The sequence below is a fragment of the Miscanthus floridulus genome, chromosome 1 (genome assembly GCF_019320115.1).
Source record: "Miscanthus floridulus cultivar M001 chromosome 1, ASM1932011v1, whole genome shotgun sequence".
Taxonomy (NCBI): Eukaryota; Viridiplantae; Streptophyta; class Magnoliopsida; order Poales; family Poaceae; genus Miscanthus; species Miscanthus floridulus.
The window spans coordinates 29,918,174-29,926,020 of record NC_089580.1 but is presented as its reverse complement, the minus strand read 5'-3'; positions in this window follow the sequence as shown (position 1 = coordinate 29,926,020).

Genomic DNA, 7,847 nt, shown 5'->3' with positions numbered 1-7,847 from the left:
ATAAATACCCCCAAGCCTCCACCTTTGGAGGTTGCTGATTCTGCTGAGATAGACACACGTTTTTGAGCCTTGCCAACTCTCCTAAACCCTCTCTTAGTGAGTGTGTGATCCAAATTGCAAAATCAATTTGTGGGTTAAGAGAGAATTTGAAAAAGAGAGCAAGCCACCACTTGAGCACTTGTGCATATTGTCAATCTCGTGATTTGCATTTGTTACTCTTGGACTCTTTGGTCCTAGACGGCTAGGCGTTGCCGGAGAGCAACCGAGAGATTGTGGTTGCTTCGGAAAGTTTGTAACGGTTGATTCCGCCGCCTCGGAATCATTTAGTGGAAGGAGGAAAAGGAGTTGGAAAAGACTCCGGCTAGAGTGACCTTCGTGGTATCCTCTAGGGCTGACCTTCGCTGGGTCACCCACAGCCCCCTCAACGGAGAGTAGGACTCAAACGAGTCCGAACTTCGGTAAAACAAATATCGTGTCTCAATTCGCATTTCATTTGATATTTGTGTTGCTTTAGCTATTCTGCAGGTACTCTGTGTATATTACTATCTCTAATAGTTTCCTGCAGTTTGGATTGAAGATAGAAATCAAAAGGAGCAAATTCGGGGCTGTTCCACTGAAGTCGTGAATACCGGACATGTCCGGTATACATACCGGACACGTCCGGTATTAGCCCCTGCGCCAAACTAAATTGTATTGTGTTCTAACTCTTTGGTTGCAGGCATTTGGCTCCTAGATTTATTTAGTATCTTTTATATACTCTGTGGCTAACTTGTGAGGGGTGGTACTACTCGTTATTTGGAGTTTCCATTTTTGGAAACTCTCTTTACTTATCGTTTCCGCATTTAAAGGTGTTAATTTTCAGAAACACCTATTCACCCCCCCTCTAGGCGGCATCCTAGGTCCTTTCAATTGGTATCAGAGCGAGGTTCTCACCTAAAGCTTCACCGTCGTGAGAAAAGGATGTCGACGCCTATCGAGTTGGAGCTGGTGCTTCTCCAAAATGATGGTTCAAACTTTCTACCTTGGTCAATACATGTACTCAATGCTTTTAGAGATATTAGTCCTCTTGTTGAGCATATTGTGGATGCAAGCATACCTCTTTCTATAGTTGATTGGAGCAACTACAAAAATTTGTTAAAAGAGGAAGAGATATGCGTGCAACTCAATGCTCAAGCTATTAATGTCATTTTGAGTACATTAAGTGTAGAGGTTCAAGATGAGGCAATATTCAATGGACAACCACCTCCGGAGAGTGCTCATCTCATTTGGACTAGACTTTTTGATTTATATGGAAAAATCCAAATGTGATGATGCACTTGAGATCGAGTCAATGGAAAGTATATCCATTGTGTCTTCATACAGCGAAGAAGCCTCACAAGACCTCAAGAGTGCCGAGCCGGAGCAAGAAGTGCAAGCAGCGCATGACCTGCTGTCTGCCTGCATGTACTGAACGTGTCCGGTATGCCTGCCGGACGTGTTCGGTATGGCCGAGGCAGCAGACCAGCAAGCAGCTGTTTGCAACGATGCTCAAGCCCGGTGGCAACCAAGTGATGAGTCAATCTCAGTATCTCATGATACTCATCACTTGTGTCTCATGGCCAAGAAAAGCAAGAAGAAGGCTAACAAGAAAGATCAAGAAAAGGAGAAGGCTCAAGTGGATGATCAAGATAAGAGTGATATTGAAGTTGAAGACAACTATAACCTTGATCATCTCAACCATAAAGACAAGTTCATCATCATGAAGATAGTTGAAAAGAATGATGAGCTTGAAGAAGAGATTGAGAAGCAAGAGCAATCGCTTCAAAATCAAGAAAAGTTTCTCATCTCCAAATTGCAAGAGCTAAAGGCAATAAATGAGAGGTATGAAAAATTGTCAATTGAGCATGCTTTAGTTACTAACTCCTCTTCTAGTGTTTTACAACTAGAGAAGGAAAACTTCGAGCTCAAGGCAAGGCTAGATGAACTATCAAGCAAGTATAATGAGCTACAAGCAAATTATGTTCATCTTAAGTGCTCTCATGAGGAAGTAGTAGAATCAAGCATCATGCTTGAGGTGGCTCATGAGGTTGTGATTACATCGGTAAAATTCTCTCAACCTCTCACACATCCGCTCACTAGTACACCATCTCAATTAAATATTTTTTGTACTAATGAATGTGCTTCTCAAGCAAGCCAATCTTCGATTGAGCTAAATCTTATAGAAAACATAGAGCTCAAAGAAGAAGTGCAAAGATTAAAGAAAGATGTGATTCGGTTGAAGCGTAAGGAGAAAGCACAACCTTCTCAAGATAACCGTGATAACATGGTGAAGAAGCTTGAGAAGGGTTCAAACCTTGCTTCCTCCAAAGCCCAACAAAAGAATCACATCTCAAACAAGGCCAACACAACCAAGAGCAAGAAACATGGAAAAAGGATGTGCTATGGTTGTGGATTGTATGGACATGAGTGGGCTATGTGTCCACACAAGAGTTGGGCCGACAAGGTTGAAGCCGCCATTCAAAAGGCTTCTACCAAGGAGGCTAAGCAAGTGAAGAGTCATGGACAAAGTGCTTGTCTCATGAGCAAGAAATTGGGGCATCTTACCAAGAAATGCCCAATGTACAAAGAAGCAAGAAAGGAAGCCTAAGTTGCAACTAGAAGATGCTATGGGTGCAATGAGATGGGCCACAAGGTTGATAGATGTCCATACAAGCAAAGCAAGCATAGAGCACACAAAGGCCGCATATGCTATGTGAAAGGTCCTTGTTGGTTTTGGTAATTGAGTGACAACCTAGGTGGACTAATTGTGTTTATGTGAGATACACAGGTGATTAGTCCACAGGTACATGTGTGTGAGCAACATATGCCATGAAGGTGAAAATGGCTTGGAGATGTTGCAAAGCTCACACATGTGATGATGAAGGAGCTTAAATGCACATGAGACATGACATTGAGTCATGTGATCAAGGTGGAGAAGATCAAGACAAGACTTGGCTTGATGGACCGGTTGCAAGCATGAAGGGCAAGTCGAAGGCTTTGGAGTGATGGACCGCGTGGCGGTGAAGCTTGAGCAAGACTTGGCGCCGATGGACGATGGCAACGGTGAAGAGCAAGTGAAGTCAAGATCGATGAACCAATATGATCACGTGATGATATGAAGTGGATCATATCATTGTTGATCGTGTTGGTGCATGTGTTGCATCGACATTGAAGGAGATGGAATGGAATGCGCAAGGCAAAGGTATAACCTAGGGCATTTCATTTCACCGGTCATAGGTGTGTAGAGAAGTTTATGACCGGGTTTAGGATAGATGGCCGTACTATCAAGAGGGGCAAACTTGTTTGCATATCGGTCATCTAGTGCCACTCGAGTGATCTAACTTTGCATTGTCGCTAGGATCGAGTGGCGTGGCAAGTTGAGTGGCTAACATCCTTTGGGAAATGATTGTGAAAATGCTAACACACATACACATGATGGTGTACACTTGGTGGTGTTGGCACATTTACAAAGGAGGTGGTGTTTGCAGGGGTGAGATGGGTTTCGGCGCTTTCGAGAAAATGAAATGCCTATTTTCTATTATGCCGGATGCAAACTCTTGGTGGTTAGCACATTGGACCAAGGGTGAAGAAGATAGAGAAGAAAGGAATTCGGTCTCACTGTTTAATAGTGACCGGACGCTGAGTCCGAAACGACCGGACGCTGAGGTGGTGCGTCCGGTCAGGCTGTCGGTCGGCACAGTGCTTAGGGTTAAGCACCGGACGCTGGGCTGTGTCCGGTCGAGTTGACCGGACGCGTCCGGTCATGCTCAGGAGCTTACTGGAAACGACCGGACGCTGAGGGTCCAGCGTCCGGTCAGTTGAAGTGCTGCGTCCGGTCGGCAGATGACCGTTGGGATCGGAAGATGACCGTTGAACGCAGGGGACACATGGCGAGTATCGCGTGACCGGACGCTGAGGTCCAGCGTCCGGTCGATCGGACCGGAGCGTCCGGTCGGCCCGAGTTTTGCCCAGTGAAGGGGTAACGGCTCTATTTGCCCATGGGGTTATAAATAGAGGCCATGGCCGGCCTTGGGCCGGGAGCTGAGCACACTAGAGCCTTGGTGGCTTGTGTAGTAGTGCTTGGGAGCCCTCCATCTCACACATACATGATAGTGTTCATCCGATAGTGTGAGAGAGTGATTCTAGTGCGATTGCATCGTGAGGTTGCATCGAGTGGCACTAGGTGATCGTGTTGCAAGCCGGTGGTGCTTGTTACTCTTGGAGGTTGCCACCTCCTAGACGGCTTGGTGGTGGTCTCCGTCGAAGCCCGCAAGAAGATTGTGCGGAGCTCCGGAGAAGAGCTTGTGAGGGGTACTTGTGCTCGCCCCGCGGGAGCCACGAAGAGCAACTCTAGTAAAGCGAGACGCGAAGGGCGACAAGTGGTCCGGCCGGGTCAAGTGCTAGAGCTTGTGGTAAGCACTCCACGTGGGAGAGTGTGACTTGTGAGTCACCACTAGCAAGAGGACCGGCGGCAACCTTGAAGCTTGTCTCAACGGGGACTAGCGTGTTGGCAAACACGTGAACCTCGGGAGAAAAATCATCGTGTCAACTTTGTTCTTCCCGTTGGTTTGCAACCCCCTTACACAAGCTTGCGTTTACTTTCACATACATTGTGCTTGTGTAGTTGCTCTTGTAATTAGTTAGCTTGTGTAGCTCACTAGTTACCTTCTAGCTTGTGTAGCATAGAAGTAGCTCCCCTGAGTGGCTAATTTGGTTTTAGTAACCTTGTTAGTCACATTGCTTAGTTTGTGTAGCTAAGTATTTGCGCTCTCTAATTAGGCATTGGTTGCCTTGTTATTGAGCTTTGCTAGTGAGCTTAGTTGGCTTTGTGCTTTTGCTTACTAGCATGTGTAGGAGCTCCCTTGTTGCTTAAAGTACTAGTGGCATAGGTTTGTGTGACCTTGCTCCTAGAATTGGTTAGGAGAGCTCTAGCTAGCCTGGCACCTTAGTTGCATAATTAGTATCTTTGCAAGGTGCTAGTGAACATATATAGAGGGGTGTAGTCTTGGCTAGACCGATTGTTTTTATTCCGCACTTATATCGGTTAGCCGACGCGATTAATTTTAGAAAAGACTATTCACCCCCCCCTCTAGTCCGCCATCTCGACCCTTCACTATGCTTGTAGAAGAAAGGGGCATCTAAGCTATGAATGCCCAAATGGTAAAACTCCTAAGCCAAACATATTTGTTTATAATGATATGCTTAGGAAGACCACAAATGGAGTTAGCACTAGTAAGATGATGTGTTCACCACAAACTAATGCTAAAGCCATTTGGGTGCCTAAGCACTTATTGACTAACTCAAAAGGACCCAACAAGAGTTGGGTACCAAAGTGTGCTTAGGTTAATGATGTAGGTACTTGGTGATGAGATGAAGGTTTCGGGGTGGTTGAGCAAGCAATTTGATAATATTCACTCAATCTATCAACCAATTCTTATCATAATCCCTTATATAGCTGACCCGAAGATAATTCAATGAACATATCATATATTTCATCCTCACCATTGGTAACAAGTACCTAAACCTTATAGGATAGCCACTTTGTTTGTTTCGTGTTCTATAGTTCACAAATAGGTACATTTGTGAAATAATGAAAGTGGCTAATAAGATTCAATTAAAAGGAATTCTACTTTGCCATATGATGCTTTTAACGGCTCTCTGGTAAAGCAATTCATTTGTTGAGATGCAAGTTTACAATAAATACTAGAGCTAAAATTACAAGCAGTGAATTAATTGGTTCTGTCCTGAACCTATCGGACGTGTCCGGTATTACTATCGGACATGTCCGGTATGGCCAGGGACAGAAAGTCAGTGCTTCTATTCTGTGTATTCCGGACGTGTCCGGTATTGCATGGACCAGAACACTAATTGTGTTGCAACTGAGTATTCGATCCATACATTTTTCTTATATCCCTAACATACTCAGAAGCTTGTGTTTTATCAAATCTAAGTGGATTGTGAGCATCTCTTAAACTCACTTTTAAATATGGCAATCTTATTTGGTTTATGGTCAAAATGAAAATTGGCTCTCAATTTCTTATCAGAATAAAAGTGCTTGTTGAAAGTCATTCAAAATACTTGAAGCACTTATTTAGGGGGAGCTAAATTTCTATTTTGCACCATTGTGGACTAACAAATTTATCTAGCACTCTTTGTAGTCCTTTGGATGAAAAATTGAATTTGTATCAAGCATGATTACTTGGCAATCAAGGTCAACATAAAGATTATCATGCCATGTATCTTCTTAGTGGTATTCTTGTGGGCTCAAGGCAAAGGTATGTTTTTACATACATGTATTGTAAGTGCATCTAAGGCCCTTTACATGTTAGAATGTGCATTTGTGTGACATAGGAGAGATGTTTTTCAAAACCCATAACTAGCATGTGTAGGTGGTGTGAATTTGAAAAACTATTTGAATCTTGGTCTTTGCGACCTAGCCCTGTCATGTGGTGATTATGGCTCTCCTTGATTGTTTGATCGGCTAATCACACATGACATGGTTTTTCTTAAGTCCACAATCTACTTTGTTTCACTTTATCTCTCTCAAGCAAGCAAATTATTGATTATGCCATATATTTGGAAAAGAGAAAATAAATTGATGGCATTCGATAAGAAAAGTGATAGTACTCGGTTTGGATCAAGATCATACATCTTTTTGGACTGAGCAACAACAGAGAAAGGGATTGGAAGAGTGAGAACACATTTTGGAATTATTTGGGCCAGCCCACGTATACCGGACGTGTCCGGTATTCTACCGTACGTGTCCGGTATGAGCGGGACTATAAAAACAGAGCGTACCCCTTCGGCCCAAACAGACTTGCCTCCTCCAAACCAACCAGCCGACGCCCTTCTTCCCACCTAGGGCGACCAAGGATTTCACCAAGGAAAAGAGAGAGAGGGAGATTGCATTGGAGAAGGCTTGAATCAAGGATTGAAGGCCCGTGGATTTGGATTTCACATCGCTCTCTCTTCTCTCCTCTCAAGGTACCCTAATCACGGACCTCGTCCGATCTACTTGGTCAATACATGATTTGAAAATTCCTTCGGTTAATATGCTGCATTGGTGATGGAGAAGCAATGCCCAAAGTTTGGTATTAATCCGTGTTGGTTTGAATCAAGGAACCCTGGTTAGGGTTGCTGGTCGCCCATACCGGACGTGTCCGGTATGCTACCGGACGTGTCCGGTATGACCCAGCAGAGCAGGATCTCTGCTTCCTTTGATTCAATGCTATCCTAGAATTGTTTATTAGGCACAGTTTCTTCTGTATTTATGTTTTGCAAACCTTGTGACAATGGTGTGTCGAGGTGATTGTAAAACCTTGGATAAAAGAATCTATGTCTAATTACAATTCAAGAATAAGCTATGGGCATGTATCTAAAATTCTTTGGAAATCTTTGGATACAGGACAGCAGCCATGAGTGGACGACAGGAGCCGAGGTCCAAGCACAGGCATGATCCAGCACTTGAGAAGTACAAGAAGGCGAGACAGGATATGCATCCTGGATTTCAGCCGACCAGCAGGAGGTCCACCAGGGCTGCCTCTAGTGCAGCAGCTCAGTATGTAGAGGGGTCCGGGAGCTCTTCTTCTGACACAGACACTGATGAGTTCAGAGTGGAGTCTAGAGATGAAAGAAAGAGGAAGAGCACTAACATAGGATCAGATGGTGACAGCTCAGATGAGGAGCAAGAGATTGAGGAGGAGGAGTAAGTTCCTCCAGTTCAGCACCAGCCTGGTCAGGGGATGCATTATGGTCTTCTTGAGACACGTCTGCCCAATGTGCCCTCCTATGTTCCCAGAGTTGATTACAGAGGAAAGGGTATGACCAGG